Source organism: Ambystoma mexicanum, chromosome 11 (genome assembly GCF_040938575.1).
Source record: "Ambystoma mexicanum isolate Mex_15411 chromosome 11, UKY_AmexF1_1, whole genome shotgun sequence".
NCBI classification, from domain to species: Eukaryota; Metazoa; Chordata; class Amphibia; order Caudata; family Ambystomatidae; genus Ambystoma; species Ambystoma mexicanum.
Genome location: NC_090934.1, coordinates 50,925,801 through 50,947,319, shown reverse-complemented (window position 1 = coordinate 50,947,319; position 21,519 = coordinate 50,925,801).

Below are 21,519 nucleotides of genomic sequence, written 5' to 3'. Positions count from 1 at the left end.
ATTGTTTAGTATGGCGTTGCGAGCACTCCTCCATACCCTGGCCTCTTTTGCTCCAAGGCCTGCCTAAATAATGTCTCGCTTGAGCAAGCAGAGACGGTGCCCAGCGGGTAGGGTTCTCGGAGGTGAGGGAGAGGAGAGATGGTGTTGAGAAAACAAGGAGTGAGTTGATGATGGTGGCTGCAGTGGAGATATTTACAATCCTGCTGCAGAAATTAATATATCAATGTTTTGTGATCATCTGAACTGTAAGGTTGCATTTTGCCAGGGTTGTGTTGTGGCTTTATATGCCTGTGCGTTGGGACAAATCCAGGGAATTCGTCTCTTCAACCCAATTCGTAGCCACCTCCTTTGGGACTAGTGAGGTGAGCCCGCACACACAAGACCCTCCCTAGGGGACAGGGCCAGCAGGATCCCACTCTGGGGACAAGCAATCTCCAAATAAAAATTTACTTCTACCTCTCTTTACTTCAGATTCCCAAATGTTTATTGTTTATATGGGAATTGAAACAGACAGTCATGCACAGGGCCCTTTTATAGTGGATGGCTTTGTTTCTGACCTGTTTGTGTTGCCTCCCTTTTGTGAAGACCGGAGCCAATGGAATCTTCCCTTCCATTCAAGGGAGGGACATAGAAATACCTGGATGGTAAGAGAGAGAGAGAGAGAATCAGCCAGAGAGGGAGAAACGCTGGCTTGATCAAGCACGCAGAGAATGGAGTCTCTCCCAGCAGGAGGAGCTGAGTCGAATAGCCACGCAGTCAACATGGTGTAGAGAGACTCAGGGCAGCTGGATGAATGTTGCTGCTTCAACGAAGGGAGGGAGCCTGACATGCTTGGGGCTGTTGATGAAGGAAGCAAAGCCAAACCAGATGAACGTACTATCTTCCTGCATTTCCGACGCCAGAGTCCCAGAGAAGAAGAAGGGATGCAAGAACGTAGAAAGCGCTGATCAGTCAAGAGTGTGGATCCGCGCTTGCCAGAAAGACCACCTACATGAACAAGCAACCCCTGCTGGATAGCAGGTATGTGGTGCCTACGATGAGCTGGTGTAGGGCAGTGAGGCCACAACTAATCCCAAACTAGCCGGAGAAGACCTACACCCCATGAACAGGGGAAAGAAATGAGAACCAAAGCAGGACTTTTCAGGCCTGTGACCCATGCTGGTGCCACAAATAAGAACACCCCACAAAGGGGGTGAGAGAAGCGACAACCAAAGCGCAGGGCTGAGCAGGTCTGTAGCCCGCACCGGATGAGAATTTGAATACCGCATGAGGGGATGAGAGAAGGAACAAGCAGAGCAGGGCTTTGCAGGTTCGTAGCTCATGCCGGGCTGAGAATTCAAATCCTCCAAAAGGGGATGAGAGAAGCGACAACTAAATGAGGGCTGAGCAGGCATGTAGTCCACGAGAGGCTGAAAGTACAAATCCCCCGTGAGGGGGAAAGAGATAGTTTTGTTTTTTTGAACGCCCTCCTAACCCAGTTCAGGAGTACATGTTACTTATAAAAAGAAAATGACATCCGGAGAGACGGAATATAAAAGGAACCATTTGAACTGTCTAACAAGAACCCCTGTTTTTGCCAAAAGGAGAACTGAGAGACATTTTTCTTTTTGTAAACTACTACACCAGAACAAGCCCTGGACAAGTCTTTGAGAACTCTTTGGTGGAGGGGGGAGTGGGTCCAGATGGTAGGGCAGTGGCTAGAATAACGTAGTGTTGGACGGAGGACCGATACCCATTGTACTATGTCCTGATGACGAGCACCCGTTTGTTGTTTTGTGTACAAGGGAGTTCATCTTAGATGTAGGGTTTAGAGGAGGCAGTACTTACTTTGAAGAAGCATCCTGTCCAACCATGTCCTCTTGCCCAACTCCTATGTCTGACCTATCACAGTCCATTCAAAGGTAAGTTCATCTCCATGTTTCCCTCATGCCTAGATCTGCACAGCCATGGATTTGTGATAACTGCCTGAGATGCAGAATGGGTGGACAATGTCTGTGTTGGGAAAAGGAATGATTTTATCCTACACTTTGACTCCATTGATAATTTATGGGATTAGAATGGGGGCTAGCAATCCATTTCCTTATGCACCCATCCCCCCAAAGGAAGCAGTGACATTTGACAAGCTGAAATGTTGGAGTTGGAGGCCCAAACAACAGATGTGATGAGGGAGTCAGGCCCTGAACCTGTAAAAATCCGATCCCACCCCACACAAAAGGACACACATTTACTTCTCGTTGCCTTTACTTCGTCTGCACCATTCCAGCACCCTGCAGGAGACCGAGAGGGCAGGAGCCCTTCTCCCCCTGCTCCTACAATTCATTCAGCCTGCATACCCACGTGCGATCTGTCTCCAGCACGTGTTACTCTGCCTCCTGGAACCGGGCCTAGATCTGCCCACTGGCATCCACATGCTGCGGTGAGCACTACGGCACCTTTGATGCATTTTTAGAATTACGTTTGCGCCTGAACACCACAGACGATGTCGCAGCTACGAGATCAGATGTTTTTCCCGGAGACACGTCTGGTCCTAAAATGGCCGGTGCAACGCGGCCTCATACCGAGGCTGGCTTCAGTTCTTAGACTCTAGTCCCCATTTACTGGACACACATCCGCCGGCAGGCAGAAGGAAGCCGGCCACTGGAAGAAGGCCCCGTTCTTCCCCTGTTCGCCCTGGGGCGCAACGGCTTCTGGCAAAAGTATAACTCTCTAGACCTTCTCTCACCACCCTCGGCTTCCTGGACATCCCATCGTTGAGTGGCACTCATCGACTACCGAACGTGAGTAACATTGCATGTCGTCCCTGCCCACGCTCTATGTACTGCTCGCCTACACCCGTATTACTCCACCTCCTAAAGCCACTGGACCTTGTCCACCACCTCTGGCCATCATATAGCACTGCATTTTTTCACATGTACTCCATTTCTGCATTGTATGCCACCTAGCATGTCTCACTGTTGTAAATGCTAAATATGTTACCCACCTGTGACTTACCACTTCTGAGCATTTCTTGCCTTTACTATGGAAATCGAATCTAGGCACTGTCTGTAAATGTCAATTATGTTACCCAGCTATGACCTACCTCTACACTGAAAAGCTCACATAGCTAATCCTTGTCACTTCAACCGAGCAGACTACCCACAGCCTCCTAGTCCAGCTGCACGCACCAACATCAGTGACTCTCCCCATCATGCTGCCCAAGATATCACACTCCACTCACAACAAAGACTCACACACCCTCTCTCTCATTGCCACACTCCGCCTAGCCATCCTAATAACCTTTGTTATAGCCTTCACACTCATGGCCCCTATACTTCCTCACCCACACCCGGCACATCACACTCATTGCCATGCACTGAACTCACATACCACCCCAACATACCATAACATCACACAGCCTCAGCCACCCAGTCCAGCAGTCAGACTCCACAGACTCAGAAACTGCACACTTCCTAGACACCTGCCATGCTCACCCACACTTCTCACATCAAGAAATTCCAGACTAGGCACCCGCACTGTGCCGACACCCCACACCAATAGCTGCAAAGGCATTGCCCCTCTCTCCTCGCTCATCCAACCTTCCTCAGCACTACCACGCACTAAGACTCACAGTACAGCACACCACGACAAGTACACACTACCACACCTCAAATAAAAAAAACACAACATCGCACAATACCCACCTCTCAAATGTGCACTGCTGAATGTGCATTCCCTACCTGCACATGCCCTAGAGATAAATGACCTACTACCCACCCATAATCTTGAACTACTAAGCATCACAGAAACATGGCTAAATGATGTCTCATGCCCAGCTATCTCATTAGCACTACCCCCAGGCTACGTCATCCTGAACCAAGACAGACCTGACAGAATTGGAGGGGGAGTCGCCCTTATCTACAAAGACTCACTCTCCACCAGACTATCAGATCCGAGTACATGGGGTGGAAATGCCGACATCCTTTCAGCCAAGCTTACGCTCTCTCCCAACAATTCAATTACTATCCACATCCTATACAGGTCTCCTGCACACCCAGCAGACTTCCAAGGCCACCTCTCCCACCGACTCAGTAACAACATCAAAAAATCCTCTACAATCCTTCTACTAGGAGACCTAAGCCTAGGATATAATGGCCCGAAAAATGAACGCGCTTTAACCCTACCAAAAGAACTAGCAGTCCTAGGATTCTCTCAAGGAGTACAATCCCACTCACTTGAAGGGCCGTACCCTTGACTGGGTCATGAATCACAACTGTCCATCCAACATTATCTCAAACACCGCCTATCCCTGGACAGATCACACCTGCATTGAATTCCTTATCCCCACCATCCCTAATCCCAAAGCTCTCACCCACACGCCACAAGCCATAACAAGAAGCTAAAAAAAAACTTAACGCAGTCAACCTCCGACCCTACCTCAACAACCCTTGCTTAGCACCTCCATTCTCTCAGGATCCTAATGTGCTATCAGCCATCTTTAACGATACTCTTACCAATGCCATAAACTCAATAACCCCACTTGAAAGTAAGAAAGAAAAAAAAATCATTTTACTGTAACTCCTGGTTCGCGGACGAACGCCAAACGCTCCACGCACAAAAGCGTCAGTTACAAAAAATCTGGCAAGCAGACCCTACTGACCTAAATACGAACCTTTTCAAACAGATAGCTCTCCAATATAAAAAAAAGCTATCATCGTAGCAAAAGCAAACTCTTTTAATGAGAGGATATCCAAGGCCAACTAGCAGGCTAAAGAGATATTCACAATCTTTAATGAATTAGTCACACCCCTGGCTATCTCAGATGAGATAATCAAAGACAAGACCTGGTGCGCTAGCATCCAGTACGCAATGCTCAATAAAATAGAGCTCCTCCAAAAAAAAATCCACAACCACTGTAAAGCCCTCCCTAACCAAAAGACTAACCCTCTAACACAAACCAAGAGTAGTAATACCAAACACGCCCAATTCGTCTTTAGAGACACTACCGAATCTGTGGTCCTTGAACTCATCAAAAATCTCAAACCATCACTCTGCAAAGGAGACAAATGCCCTCCCAAAATTATCAAAGAATGTGCTAACGATCTCGCCCCTCTGATTACTGCTTTCATTAATGCTTCATTCAAAACAGGTTCCGTACCTAACAGTCTCAAAGAAGCATGGGTGTGCCCCCTTCTAAAAAAGACCAACACCTACAGGCCTATAACGACAGTGCCGTTCCTTCTGAAAATCTTGGACAAGGCTCATAACCAGATCCAATCATACATTGAAGCCAAATCCATACTGGGTAAAAGGCAATCTGGTTACCGTGTGGGGTACGGAACAGAATCCGCCTTACTAAACCTTAAAAAACCAAATCTCCCAGATCATGGACAAAGGTAAACCTGCCCTGCTCCTCCTTCTGGATTTATCAGCAGCTTTTGATTTGGTAGATCACAAAACACTAACTACCCATCTCACTCAGGCAGCCCAGTTCTCTAAACAAGCAGCTTCTTGGATTACGTCCTTCCTTGAAAGTAGAGCCATGAAGGTCTTCTCGAACATAGCAAACGCCGATCCTACTACCATAAATTGCGGAGTTCCCCAAGGATCATGTACAGCCCCACCCTCTATAACCTCTTTACCAAACCCCTCTTCGACCTACTTGACTCAATGGGTGTAGCATATACCAATTATGCCGACGATACTCAAGTATTCCTACCACTATCTGGCTTCTACCACCAAGACTAATGAATGCTCTGTAGAATGACCTGTACTGAGTAAGATGGAGAGATGATGTAGTTAATAGATGTGAAGAAGGAGCTACTATAATAAGCAACTCCTTTGTGCTGTGAGTTATTGTAGCAGGTTGTACATAATAATAATGTCAGCCAGGTTAAAATTTGAACACTAAAATTCGAATATCCCATACTAGCTTTCCACAGTTTTCGGTTTGATGGTTGGACCTTACGGAAAGACAAATTGGACCTCATTGACAGTTGATCCCTAGAAAAAACCTAAAGGAAGATAAACATAATTGTACATTGCAATGGACTGTGGTATATTTTTTACCCCTGAAGAATTTCCTTGTTAGTTGTATGAAAGTGTGAAAGGAATGAAACATGTCGGGTTTGGTATGACTGCAGTATGAAAGTAAGCATGGGTGATATAAATACAGAGTGAAAAGTTTTTATGGACTGTGATGTACTTCTCTATGAGAGAGGAGAACAAACAACAGATCCCTATGAAATTTGTACTCTTAATTAATTGTTAAATTAAGAAATACTACATGGTATTGAATGTGCATAGTCAAATTGAAAAATATTGAGAAAATGTTTGTTGTTTATTAATTGTGTGATAAATTGCTATAACTGTAAAACAGAAAAAGATTTTTAAAAGTGTTTTATTAACAATATGGTGAAAAAATAAAAAATAACTATTTTTGATACACTTTGGTATATGATAATATAATGAGTATAAATCATGTATAAAAAGGAAAAACCATAATAGGACTTAGGGAAGCAAGTGACCCTGTAAACATAGTGTATCGTTAAACAAAGGTCTTTGGTAGAGGGCTGTTTACAAGTGGTTGTTAAAAATAGTACCTCTGGTCTCTCTAAGTTGATTGTGAGTTCTACCACCAAGACACCACGGCATTACACGAAATCTATGCTACAATCCAACCTTGGATCGCTGTAAATGGCCTCTGTCTCAACGGGGAAAAACTGAAATCCTTATCCTTGGACAGATAAACACAATAACAAAACTAAGTTGCCAATACGCCAACTTTAACATAGACAACTCCACTATCACTGTATCATCATCTGTCAAGACTCTAGGGGTCCACATTGACGCAAACTTATCTATGAACAAACAAGTTAGGGCCATAGCCTCTGCGTCAGCCTACAGCACCAAACGTATCAATGCCATTAAACCCTACATATCCGCACCTAACTGCCTTGCAATAGCCAGAGCAACAATAGGCGCCAAACTCAATTATTGCAACACTCTCCTGGCTGGCACCTCCTCCAAAAACATACACATATTACAAACCTCACAAAACAATACTGTAAGAGCCGCTATGAACATCACCAGAAGAGACCATATATCCCAAGCCAGACAAGCAGCACGGTGGCTACAGGTCAAAGACCGCATTACTCTCAAAATCCTCACTATCACACACAGATGCATCAACAACACAGTTCCCACTTATCTAGCTGAAGCTATATCAAGAACCACCTCAACACGCCCCACCAGAACTCAGTACACCAACCAGTTACACATACCACGCATCAGGAGAGCGACAGCCGGAGGGCTAGGCTTCTCATACATTGCGCCCAAACTATGGAACTCACTCCCTGCCCCCCTCAGAGCTGAAGCTTCCATCTCTGCTTTCCGTAAAAACCTCAAGACCACTCTCCTGATCTAACGCTGCTACTACGTTCTAACATGTATATTGCAATATAAATATAATATAAATATAATGTAATCTATGTACATATAGCCTTTCCCTACATTCACTTGACAAATGTAATACTATTTTATACAAACTGATCACTATATGTAACAAATGTCGACTTGATATTTCTGTAACTAAGCATGTTCCTGTAACAAGTGCCACGATGCCTATGGGCTGTTGTGCGCTATATAAATACGAATAAAACAAACAAACATCTTCACATTCTGAAGCTGGCAGTGCATGTGGTTAAGGTTATCTAGAGGTAAGGGTTGGGGTCAAGGGGCAGCAAGGAGGTAAAATATGGGGTAAGAGAGGAGGTTGGCTTCCGCTGGAGAAACGTGTCTTATTCATGTATTGTGCACAGAGCGTTTTATAAAATCGGAGCTGGATATATTCAGGCCACATTTTCTCCCAATATTCCTGCTAGGGTATTGCACTCCCAATCTTCTCTGACAATTCAGATTCCATCTGTAAAGCGCTCTTGTGGAACTCCCTTCCCCGTGCTCTGCGAGCTTTGACGCCCCCATTCTTTTGCCGTTTACTAAAGACCCACCTGTATTAGGTTCAGCTCCTCTCAGTGGAGTAACTTTCGCTGAAAATGTTGGGGGAACATGACATCTGAACAAAATCCCCCCCAGCCAAATGATTGGGGACAAAATGGTGTGCCATGAAAGTTTGGGGGGACAAACAGCCCTGTCCTCCCTAAAAGTACGCCCATGCCCCCTCTGCATTGGTGTTCTAGCCTGGGCCAGACGGTTTGTAGCACCAAGATGCCTCCGGGTGTACGTTGCGCTTTAGAAATGCACTTAACGTAACATAACATAAGATAGCAGTGGCAGTGCCAGGCATGTGCTTGGGAGGGCTAACGCCCCCACATTGACACAGCAGGCATCACTCTGCTGTTACATCCATCCTTGGGCTCAGACCACTAGAACCTGTTTCTCACCTCAGAGAGAAGTCTATTTACTTAAGCAAATGCACCGCTCTCCGAGGTGAGAAAACAGGCATTGAAGTGAAGGTAGAGGCAGGGGACAAAAGCCTGCCATGTGGATATCAGTAGACCCCTCCCCCTTCCCCTCATCTAAAGGCTTAACTGCTAGCTCAGCTTTTGCATGGCCCATGCTTTCAATAATTACCATTAACAAAAAAAAAATGTATTTGCGTGCATGCAGCAGGGATTGTATGTATGCATGCAATGTGTGAATGTATGAGTGCATGCATGCGAGGGAGTGTGAAAGTGGGTGTATGTTTGTATGCTAGGAGGTGTCTGCAAGTGCACACCTATGAATGAATGCAGAGTGAATGGTGTACATTGCGTGTGTTAATGAGTGCACAGTCTAAATGTTATGGGTGCTCCTGTGGATGACAGATCAGCTGTGTGGGTGGGGACTGGAGGGTGAATGTGTCGGAATGTTTCTTTTTCTCTTTTTGTATTTGTGGGTATGCAAGCTGTGACCTGGGGAGGGGAATTGGAGCATGGACATTTTTTGACAAGAGCATGGCATGTTTTACTGCCATATTTTAGCAAAAGAAAGCCTACTGGAGTGTTTTTATGTGATGGTGGGGTCGGGCGAGGGGGGTTTGAGGGAAATACTACAGTGGGGCTTGCCTAGCTGGGTCTTACTGTGGCAATGAATGTTGTACTTGCATTAAGTGCAAAGCCAACTTGAGTGTTCTTACATGGGGAGGGCATGTTTCCTTATTTTGACTTTTTTTTATTTTACTGGTGTTTAGGTCAAAGGCAACATAAACATTCTTACATGGGGGAATATAACATGATGAGTGCAACATAAGTGTTCTTATATGGGGGGGATTTGTGTAATGATAATATGTTATTTATATAGTGCTTTCGCCATAGCGTTGTACAGAGAACATATTTACATAAAATGTATCACCCAACCAAAGTTTGCACTCATTTAATGAGCTTTATCCATTGCATATATTGAGAGCACCATGAGCCCATAGACCTGGGTCCTTTAAGACAAGGTAGCAATACTTAGAGATGGATGGGAATGCAGAACGTACTCATACATCAATAATCAAACTGGCACAGGAAGTTGGCAAAACTTAGTTCTGTTTTATTTGCAATTATCTAAAACAGGGAGTTACAACAGACTTTCGCTCGAGCTCTCTGTGAATTTCATAAAAAACACAACTTCTATAGTCAAAACTCATCATCATTGAAGTCACACTACGTGGCAAACTACAAAAACCTTCTTGGGGATAAGATAAGCTTACAGGGAACATCTAGGTATGCGATCCATACTGATTGGGTTGTGTTTGGGTCTCTAACATCAGGTGGACAACTAAGCCCATCTCAAGTGCATGTCACCTTCATCGTCATAAAATACATGACGATCCATTGGTTACAGAAACTATAGGGCTCTCTGTTACATGGCCCTCTATAATTGGTTGGCACCCTTGTACCCTTCTGGAATATTCCACATGTTAGCAGCACGCAGGCTGGTACCCCAGGTGCTTGTGGGCTGGTCTTGACCATAACTTCCCACCCAATTAGCCTGACATCTATCATCACTCCTGTGGTCTGCCATTCAATTAAGGCTTTTAACTTGGCCTTGTAGAAGCTCTCTGTTCCTGAGAATAAAAGTGATTGTGGCATGGTCTTATCTTCTGGTTTAGTTCTAGCTCGACCCAAAGTATATTTCAATCTGACCATGTGACTGGAGACCACGTTTTCGAGCTCTTCATTGCATATAATACTATTAAATGATGAACTCTTGACTCCATCAGTATTATTTCATTCCACCTCAAACAGAAGTTTGTTTCTTTCTCGCATTCATGTGGCTACTTGACAGACAACCAGGCTCACAGTGGCTTTGACTCTTGGTGCTGGGCCAGCCAGGCTTTCTTGAATTCTCCTTCGCCATTAGCTATTTTCCAACTGCGCCACACTGAATACCCTTTCCATTCACAGGGTTCAAGCTTTGCTTAACTGCATCATGGAACATCCAGGTTCTATACATTCCTATGTATATACATTGGCGTATCACCACAATCTATTCACTACATAGCCAGCCTCAAGATCACTTTTTCTACTTGCGTTACTGCAGCTGTACAATTGTAAAATGACTTTGCATTTTCTCAGTGCTTCTTTGCATGAGCATCTTCATTGCGAGCCCAAAATGTTGCTCATCTTTGACACCTCACTTCAGATCTTATAGAATGTCTATTTTCTTTTGTCGTTTGTCTTTTCTGGGTGCATCAGTACTTCTTTTCATGACATCACCAGTCCTCTTTCTCCATACATTTTCAAACTTCTTCCGGGACTCTGTCCAAAAGACTATCATACCTTTGTGAATGCATATAGGGTTTTCGCAGTGGATACCTTGTTTCAAAAAGTTCTTTCCAGGCATCCCCACTGGTACTGAACACGTCGCAATTTATGGTTCCCAACATATAGGCAACATGGGGGCAGAGCTTCTGGTAGGGGCTATGTACTCTTCCTCTACAGCCCAAACCCGTAAGTATCACGGTGCTGGTACAACTTGCTGAGCTGGGAAAACACAGTAGAGTACAGAGTAAGAGAGCTGTAACAAGCTGCAACAGCAATATAATAGTACAAGGACAATAGAGGAGGGAAGAGATCAGGGAGGTCACTTTGAAGTATGAAAAGCTGCGTTGTCCTTGCCAGGATATGAACCTGCGAATCACACTCAGATTACAACAGCATGCGCTCAGTGCTATCTTACCGGCTAGCCCGCAAGAGCATGTTGTCTTACTGTGGCATTGTAGTTTATTACTGGTGTTAAGGCGAAAGGCAACATACGTGTTCTTACATTGGGTGGGGGCATTCATCCAGCCTGCAAGGCAATGTTTTTTTTTCTTTCTGCGGCATGACATTTTATACTGCCATTAGGGCGAAAATACAACATGATTTATGTTCTTATATGGGGAGTTAGGGAGTTGTGTAGCCAGCAAGGATATATTTTCTTACTGTGGCTTGTCCTTTTTTCACTGGCATTAAGACAAAGCCAACAGTAGTATGTTCTTACACGGACATAATGGCATGCATTGGCAGAGCCAGCATAAACACACTCAGTTATAGTATCCTTACTAGCCCTATGGACAAAGCAAACATGAGTATTTGCCTGTGTGGGAATAGTGGCATATGTAGGTGCACCAGAATGGACATGTGTGAGCACAATCAATATGAAAATGCTTTTTTACACTTGCAGGGTATTTGGCATATAGTGGGAAAAGGCATTATGAAAATGCGTTTGAAAATGCTCCTGTGCACTGTTGGTGGCTTGGCATCTAATGCACATTCTATGTCTTACCCTTAGTGTGGGCCCTACTACATTAGCTCCATGCCCCACTTGTTACAGAACCTTGACTGTTGTGTCCCCTGCTGGGAAGCCAGGGCAGAGATATGCTCGAGTTAGGACGTGCATGGGGCCTGGTAGCGCGCAGCTCAAGCAGCGATTAAAAAGATGCTACACACCCGTTGCTAGTCGGGCCCCGAACTGCGAGGCTTCCGGCAGGGCGGGTGCTTTATTCACAAGCACCTCACTTCACTGCGCATGTGGGACATAAGGCGGATATAACATTCCTCCTTTATCCCAATTAACGAAAAACTTAATACAAAGATTGTACGGCTGTACGTTGGTTCCCTGTGTTACCTGCCTTCCCCCTTACATGTAGAACACAAAAAGTCTTTTCTCTTCTCACCACTCATAGAGCCTCATTACAAGTTTGCCGGTCCGGATTTAACACAGCTGGTAAAACCGTACTAGCACCGTTTACCAGACTGACGAATTTCGACTATCGATCCCGGCAACCCCACCACCGCGAAACCACAGCCACGGAGACAACGCACCTGATAACTGCGTCGGCAGACACAGAGCAACGACACCCACAGTTACCGGCAATAGGTAACACCGTGCGCATTACGAGTAGCATGGACACGGAAACTGCCACAAAATTGGCGGTAAAACCGTGAACAACGTGACGGTACCGCCGCCACCATGGAGATGGCGTTAAACAGTGTCAAGTGAGTTGAATCAGGCCACAGGTGCACCAAATGAGCCCACCTGGACCCAACAGGCCACTGTGAGCGTACAAAAGGGCCACACCCAGGCCAACTCTAAACACAACAATGCAGGCAGCCGCTGTAGCAGCATTGGGCCTGGGGCTATTGAACCTGCAGGCAGCAGTGCACATAGTGGCAGCAATGGTGCAGATAGCAAACCCTGCACCCATACCAAACCCAAATGTTCAGCCGGCACGACCCCACAGGCAGCCTGCAATACCCTGCATCAGGGCCTTATTTTGGAACCTGACCCCTGTGCAGATCCACACATTATACCGGCTGGACAGTTCAACAATCATGTCCATCGTCACCATGATTGAGGACGACATCAGCATGCGCATTGGCATACGGACGGCAATCCCACCCCTGCTGAAGGTGGTCTCTGTACTGCATTTCCTTGGGATTGAAACGTATCAGCACAATGTCAGTGAGCTGCACAGGATGTCACAACCCTGCTTTTCAAGAATACTGGACCAGGTACTGGATGCCCTGCTGCGCCATGTGTCGGAACACATTCCCCTCCCCCGTACCCTTGCCCAGGTCATTGCCACCAATTTGGCCTTCCATGCCATTGCCGGCATGCTAAATTGCATTGGTGCAGTATACTGAACCCACATAGAGCTGACAGTACCACGTGCTATCGAGATAGTGTATCGCAATAGGAAACTGTACCACTCACTGAATGTGCAGATGGTATGTGATGCCACACAAGTGATAACACATTGCTGTGCACGTTTTCCGGGGTGAACACATGACTCAATGGTCCTGCAGAATTCCACATTGCCATAGTACATGGAACGCTATGCTGGGCAAAGCACATGGCTATTGGGTGAGAACAATTGCCAATGCAAGGCCCCTGTGAAGGGGAGAGGGGTGTCCAGGGCAATGACCTGCGTGTCTGGGGTCCTACAACTGGCAATGCATCACCCCCTGGCCAATGTAATGGACAGTCACCACAACCCACACATTGCAAAGCTACACATTACAGGTAGGCACAGTGTGGCCGTACACACCCTGCCAAAGGAGATGCACAACCAAGACATGTACTGGTAGCACAAGCCAATACAACATGAGATAGTGAATCCACCCACCCACCCAATGCACATGATGAGCACACATCCAACATTGTGCATCGACCACATCATCACAGTGTCCATTGACTGGCTCCTCCAGGTATGAACACAACTGCACGATGCCGAACTTACCAACCACAAAGGAGCACAAGGGCAACTACATATGCACAGCCAGTCATTGGACAATGTCCAAGCGCCAACATGGACAATAAGGACCCAGGAATGACATTCACACATTCTTCAGACCATTGCTTGCCCCATATGGATGATTGACTAATGACACATGATTGCACTGCATCTGATCAAGACATGGATACCACAAACACTGACATATCCCCTCCATTTACATCCCTTGTAGGTGATGCAGGATATGCACTCATGCCATGGCTGAAGACGCCCGTACGGAGACCAAGGAAGAGGCATTAGGAGGTTACAACAGGGCACATGTACGCACACGTGGCATGATCGAGAGGACATTTGGCCTACTGAAGACCATGTTCCACTGCTTGAGCAGATCTGGTGGATCACTGCTGTACAGCCCAGTAAAGATGGGTAAAATAGTGCTTGTGTGTGCCATGCTGCACAATCTGTGCATGCCCAGGAACGTCCCTCTGCCCCCAGACACGGAGGATGATGATGAAGTGGATGATGAAGATGACAATGGGGATGGGGATGGGATGACTGCACCCCTTGCATGGGGGCACAAGATGGTCAACATGCACGGGATGCAGTCATTCGCAATTACTTTTGAGAGACTGTACATGAGCAGCATTGCATGATAATGATGATGCATGTCAATAAATGGATTGATTGCAAATTAAATAACGGATGTCCACTCGTAAAATAATTTCCAAAAGTGATTTATGTCACCAAAGCAGGTAAGAAGGTGAATTGGATAGGAAAGCTGTACACCCGTGCCCGCCCACCACCCAAACATACACACCCCCAACCATGCCCCAGACCACTAACCCCATTGTGGACCTCCCCCACCACCCAAACGTACCCACTCCCAACCATGCCCCAGGCCACTAATCCCATTATGGACCTCCCCCACCACTCAAACGTACCCACCCCCAACCATGCCCCAGACCACTAACCCCATTATGGACCTCCCCCACCACACAAATGTACCCACCCCCATACACCCAATGTATCCCAGATTGTCTTGTTGACAGTCATTCCCACATGGCACTTTTTCCAGCCGCGCTTATGTGCATGGGCGTCCTTGCCAGAGGGTGCACTCAGCTGACTGGAGCGCCTCCGTGGGCTGTCAGTGACGGAGCTTGTTCGTGTGGTGCGACTGGTGGCACACGTCCAAGAAACGCCTGCTGGGCCACATACATCCACTTGGCGATGGAGGACATAACACTGTTGCCATCCCAGACATGGCTTACTAAGTTGACATTGGTTGTGGCGAAACGCCTGATGGCCTTGGAAAGCAGACGCACCGATGCTGCGTTACTTTCTCGCTGCAGCCTCGGCTCCCCCCGCTGCTGCATCGTCTCCTCCCACTGCAGCCTCAACTCCTCGTGCTGCAGCCTAGCCTGCTCCCGCCTAAGCCTAGCCTCCTCCTGCTGATGCACCACCTCCTCCCGCTGCAGCTTTGACTCCTCCAGCTGCCTTTCGACAAGCTGGGATAGGGGGGCCTGATGTTTCTCCATCTGCTGCATGCGTGCACCTATCTCTGCCATGGAGGGTGTTGGTGACCTCATGGGGCTGTGTAGTGAGGGCGGGCTGAACTGCGGGGTGTAGAGGGACGTCAGGTCATCCATGTTGTCCTCCTCCTCCTGTCCTCGATCTTCAGACTGCATGACTGGGGCACTGTTGCCACTGGATGCAGTGTCCTCCGCAGTGCAGACGGCCTGCATGATGGTTTCTGTGACCATGGTGGCAGTGTGTGCCACTTGTGTGGTGGCAACCTGTACAGGGATGGACACGTGGGCTGGTGCATCCTTGCCAGATGCAGCTGGTGCCTGTGTCCCGAAGGTGCTTGCATCCTCATCCCCGGCAGGACGGCTGCGTCGGCCATGTGCAGATGGACGTTGCGTCGCCTGTTGGGTATTGTTGCTGTCACTTGTCATGCAAAAAAAGCCAAACACATGGATAATATCCGAAAGAGGTTGAATGTAAAGATTGAAGAGCGTAGGAGATAGCGAAGTACCTTGGGGCACACCACAAAGTAAAGACATCATCTGATAACAGAAATGAGGAAGATACACAGATTGTGAGCGACCTGTCAGAAAGGAAGAGAAGCAGGCTAAAATGAGTGCAGAACGATCTGCAGTAATAAGCCGGGTGATCAGGGTAGGGTGGTCAATGGCATCAAATGCCGCCAATAAATCAAGCAGAATAAGGGCACCCCCACCCCCTGGTAAACAAGCCAGGTCAGATCATCCACCACAAAGATCAGGACCGACTCTGTACCCCGACCAGGGCAGAAACCAGCTTGAAATGGGTCAAACAAGCCTGATGACTCCAGAAAAGAGGGCCTACCAACGCTTCAAGAAGTTTTATAAGACAAGGGAGAAGAGAGGTAGGTCTACAATTAGAGAGAACAGTAGGGTCCAACCTATTTGTTTTTAGCAGCGGGGTGACAAAAGCATGCTCACACCTATCAGAAATGATACCTGAAAAAAAAGAGTCATTCACAGCCTCAGTGAGTCAAGGAATGATGTCAGCTGAGATATTTTTAGTATGGAAAGCAGAACCGAGTCCTGCAGGGATGTAGACTGCAGACCATTAAGAGAAACAGGTACTTCCTTCTCAGTAAATACTGGGAAGGAAGACCACTGAGCAACTCTCGGAATAGGGCCAGAAAGAGGAGCCAGATCCGGCGGTGTCTCCTGAGGATGGGACTCAGCAATGACTCTGCGGATGCTAGCTATCCTCTCATCAAAACACAGAGCTAGAGAGTCACAGATCCTGAGATGGCAGAATGGCCGTTGGGACTTAGTCTGACCAGATGCAGACTGAACCACCGCGAATAAAGCACCAGGCTGAATTATGGCTGGTTCCATCTTACTGCTAAAATAAGATTGTTTAGCTGCACTAATTGATTCTTGGTAAACAAGAGTGGCTAGCCGATAGGAAAGACGGTCAGCCAGCAAATCGGCGGACCTCCATTTCCTCTCTGCCTGTTTACAATGAAGTCTAAGATTCTTAAATTCAGCAGTGTACCAAAGCTCAGACCGGTGAGATCTTATACGACAGAGTTTGCAGGAAGCAAGAGCGTCAGCCACAGACGTAAATGTCTGGGAGATGGAGGCCAAAGTACTACCAATACCCTTACTACAATCCTGAAGGATCAAGGATGAAAGATTGGGAAGGGACACAGTAGGCCAGCTTCGCTTAAAAGTAAGTTGCTCAGAGCCACGAGGGGGAGCCATCATCAATGGAAGGGAGAAAGGGACCACCAGTTGGTCTAACCAAATGATAGGAAATGTAGGTGCAACCAGCAGAGTTGACGGAAGTGCAAAAATAAGATTGAGGGTATTACCATGCTGCTACATAGAGTAATTAACCAGCTATAGGAATCCCAAATCATGCACAGAAAGCATATATTGCCCCGCCAGAGGACAGCTAGTTCTGTTTATCTCCCACAATAACTAAATCAGAGTACTTCAGGTGTAGTGAGGCCACCAGTCCCGGAAACTCATAACAGAACCTCCTATCATAGCCCAGGTGGTGGTAGCTCAATAGTACATACAGTGTGTTAATTGCTGACAAGGGAATCCCAACCAGAATCCCATCCTCTTCTCCTCTTCCTTCTCGCTCCCTCTTACCTGCTAACCTGGTTCTCTGTCCTTTCCCTCTCGCCCTCCTATTCCTTACAGCATGCTGACTAGGCGCCTGGTGTATCTCAGAGTCTCACTGGTCCCCGGCACCTCGCCAGTCCTCTCTCGCACCTGCCTCAGTGCCGAAATTAACCAAAAAGTTGGCTCTCTCTGCACTTACCCCAGTCTCAACCAAAGAGGTTCACTTGACCCTCCCCTTCCTGTGACCTTCTGTGCACTTCCTCGATCCGTACGCACCACGCCTGAAGATCGTCTGTCTGTTTCTTCCCTGTCTACACCCCTAATTGTACTGTTAAAATTGCAAGAATCGCTGTCAGGCCTATTTGGATTCTCCCATACGGTTAAATGTATTTTATGCGCTTACTCCGCCTGTGCAGACTAATATTGTCTCAGATTTTCAGACGCTCTGAGCAACTGTTGTTTTTTTCCCTGTGTTCCTACCCTCCTTGAGCGCTTTGAAACACTTGCCTGTGTATAGGCGCTATATAAATAAACAATACCATACCATACCACACCAAACCATACCAAACCATAGGGCTCCAACCCTAATTGACATTCGCTCTGGTGAGTTTTCTGAGTAGTTCTGACATGGTTGTGAGGTTGGGGATAATCCTGCCACACTAGGTGGACATGCCCAAGAAGATATGTACCCCCATAGGGGGTTGTTGCAGGGGAGACTTCTTTAATGTCTGCCACTTTCTGCGTGTCAGCAGACACTCCTTCTTTGATGACGATGTATCCAAAAAATATTATTTCATCCTTTAGGAACTCACACTTTTCATGGTTTATTGTGAGGCCTGATGTTTGCAGTCTACTAATGACCATCTCGAGGTGGCGCATGTGTTCCTCTCTGTCACTGTCATGAATGAGAATGTTGCCTCTGATGTTTTGCACCCCTTGGATACCCTGCATCACCTCTTGTATCTCTAGCTGAAAGACTGCAGCTGCAGATGAAATTCCGAAACTGAGTCTCTTGTACCACCTTAGGCCCAGGTGACTCGAGAAGGTTGTTATGTACCTCAAGTCGCGGTGCAGCTGCAGTTGATGGTAGCCAGTGTTGAGGTCAAGTTTCGAGAACACCTTTGACCCTGTGAGGTCTGTGATTATTTCACCCAGGGTGGGGGTGATGTGTCTTTCCCTTTTTATAGCTGCGTTGGATAGGTGCATGATTTTACAAATCCATACTTTTCCTGGTTGCTTGGGCTTTTTTGTGATGACCATCTGGGACACCCATAGCGTTGGCCCCGATACTTGTTCGATTATACCCACTTTTTCAAGTTCCTATAGTTCCTTCGCCACCTGGTTATAGTTTTCAACATTAGCCCGTGCCACCTATAGACAGCTATAGACAGGAGTATGAATGTTAGCAATGCCACACTTACCTAGATGTATAAACATTAGCCTGTGTCACCTATTGACAGGAGTATGAATGTTAGCAATGCCACACTTACCTAGATGTATAAACATTAGCCTGTGTCACCTATTGACAGGAGTATGAATGTTAGCAATGCCACACTTACCTAGATGTATAAACATTAGCCTGTGTCACCTATTGACAGGATTATGAATGTTAGCAATGCCACACTTACCTAGATGTATAAACATTAGCCTGCGTCAACTATTGACAGGAGTATGAATGTTAGCAATGCCACACTTACCTAGATGTAAAAACATTAGCCTGCGTCACCTATTGACAGGAGTATGAATGTTAGCAATGCCACACTTACCTAGATGTATAAACATTAGCCTGCGTCACCTATTGACAGGAGTATGAATGTTAGAAATGCCACACTTACCTAGATGTATAAACATTAGCCTGCGTCACCTATTGACAGGAGTATGAATGTTAGCAATGCCACACTTACCTAGATGTATAAACATTAGCCTCTGACACCTATTGACAGGAGTATGAATGTTAGCAATGCCACACTTACCTAGATGTATAAACATTAGCCTGCGTCACCTATTGACAGGAGTATGAATGTTAGAAATGCCACACTTACCTAGATGTATAAACATTAGCCTGCGTCACCTATTGACAGGAGTATGAATGTTAGCAATGCCACACTTACCTAGATGTATAAACATTAGCCTCTGTCACCTATTGACAGGAGTATGAATGTTAGCAATGCCACACTTACCTAGATGTATAAACATTAGCCTGTGTCACCTATTGACAGGAGTATGAATGTTAGCAATGCCACACTTACCTAGATGTATAAACATTAGCCTGCGTCACCTATTGACAGGAGTATGAATGTTAGCAATGCCACACTTACCTAGATGTATAAACATTAGCCTCTGTCACCTATTGACAAGAGTATGAATGTTAGCAATGCCACACTTACCTAGATGTATAAACATTAGCCTGCGTCACCTATTGACAGGAGTATGAATGTTAGCAATGCCACACTTACCTAGATGTATAAACATTAGCCTGCGTCACCTATTGACAGGAGTATGAATGTTAGAAATGCCACACTTACCTAGATGTATAAACATTAGCCTGCGTCACCTATTGACAGGAGTATGAATGTTAGCAATGCCACACTTACCTAGATGTATAAACATTAGCCTCTGTCACCTATTGACAGGAGTATGAATGTTAGCAATGCCACACTTACCTAGATGTATAAACATTAGCATGCGTCACCTATTGACAGGAGTATGAATGTTAGCAATGCCACACTTACCTAGATGTATAAACATTAGCATGCGTCACCTATTGACAGGAGTGTGAATGTTAGCAATGCCACACTTACCTAGATGTATAAACATTAGCCTCTGTCACCTATTGACAAGAGTATGAATGTTAGCAATGCCACACTTACCTAGATGTATAAACATCAGCCTGCGTCACCTATTGACAGGAGTATGAATGTTAGCAATGCCACACTTACCTAGATGTATAAACATTAGTCTCTGTCACCTATTGACAGGAGTATGAATGTTAGCAATGCCACACTTACCTAGATGTATAAATATTAGCCTGCGTCACCTATTGACAGGAGTATGAATGTTAGCAATGCCACACTTACCTAGATGTATAAACATTAGCCTGCGTCACCTATTGACAGGAGTATGAATGTTAGCAATGCCGCACTTAGTTAGAGTTGTGAACATTAGCCCGCGCCTGACCAGACAAGATTGGGAATATTGGCAATGCCGCAGTCAGAATTCTGAACACAAGCCTACACCAGACCTGACAGGTTTGTGAACGTTAGCCTGGGTCGCTTCTAGATAGAAGAACAAATGTTGGTATGTGCCTCATTTAGGTACAGCAGTGAACATTAGCCGGAATCGCATCTGGATGGAAATGCAAATGTAAATGTTAACATGCCCACGCGTGCGTCACTGTGTACCCTGTTTTCCTGTTCCCCATGCTGCTGCCATACATCGGTATACCCCTCTGGTCACTGCATGCCCTGCCCCTGTCTCCATGTGACTGTGTGTCACTCTGTTCCCTGCCATCCTGTTCACGTGCCTGGTCTCGGGCACTTTATAGCTAACCATCATATCACATCACTATCCCTACTCTGTACTATACACCATCATTCAACTAGAACACAGCTATACCCCTGATTAATTCGGCCTAGCTGTTCACATACGATGACGACCCCCGAACACCTCATCACCCTAATAAAACGCAGCTAGCCGAACACATTCCAGCCCGTTGCTCACAAATGCGTCCTCCAGGCCTAACGCAGCCAGAGGCCAGTCTTTGTGTCCACCCACCAGACTGCACACATCCAACTGATATCTTAAGCACTACACCTAACGCTAGGATGCAGCTACCATCTGCATCATCAAATTACATCAGCTGCACACATACCTGATGCACCCACGCACCCTATGACTCTATCTCTCTACTGACCAGAAGTACAGTTGCCGAGGGCGTTCAACCTACCAGCGCTTTGTGGTCATACGAATGATATATAGAGTGCTATATAAATGCCAAATAACATAACATAACAGGTCCCTCATGTGAAAGAGTCCTTCTGTGGCATACTGCCCGGGGTTGACCTGTAGGGTTGATATGTAGCTTTATTCATTTTCCTTTGAGGCATTCAATGCCTTGGAGGATCCTCGGGTGCTTGGCAAGTAGGTGTGTGACGTCTGTAGAGTCAGGGATATCTCAGATGAAGCTTATGAGCCCCAGTTCCTCCGCTG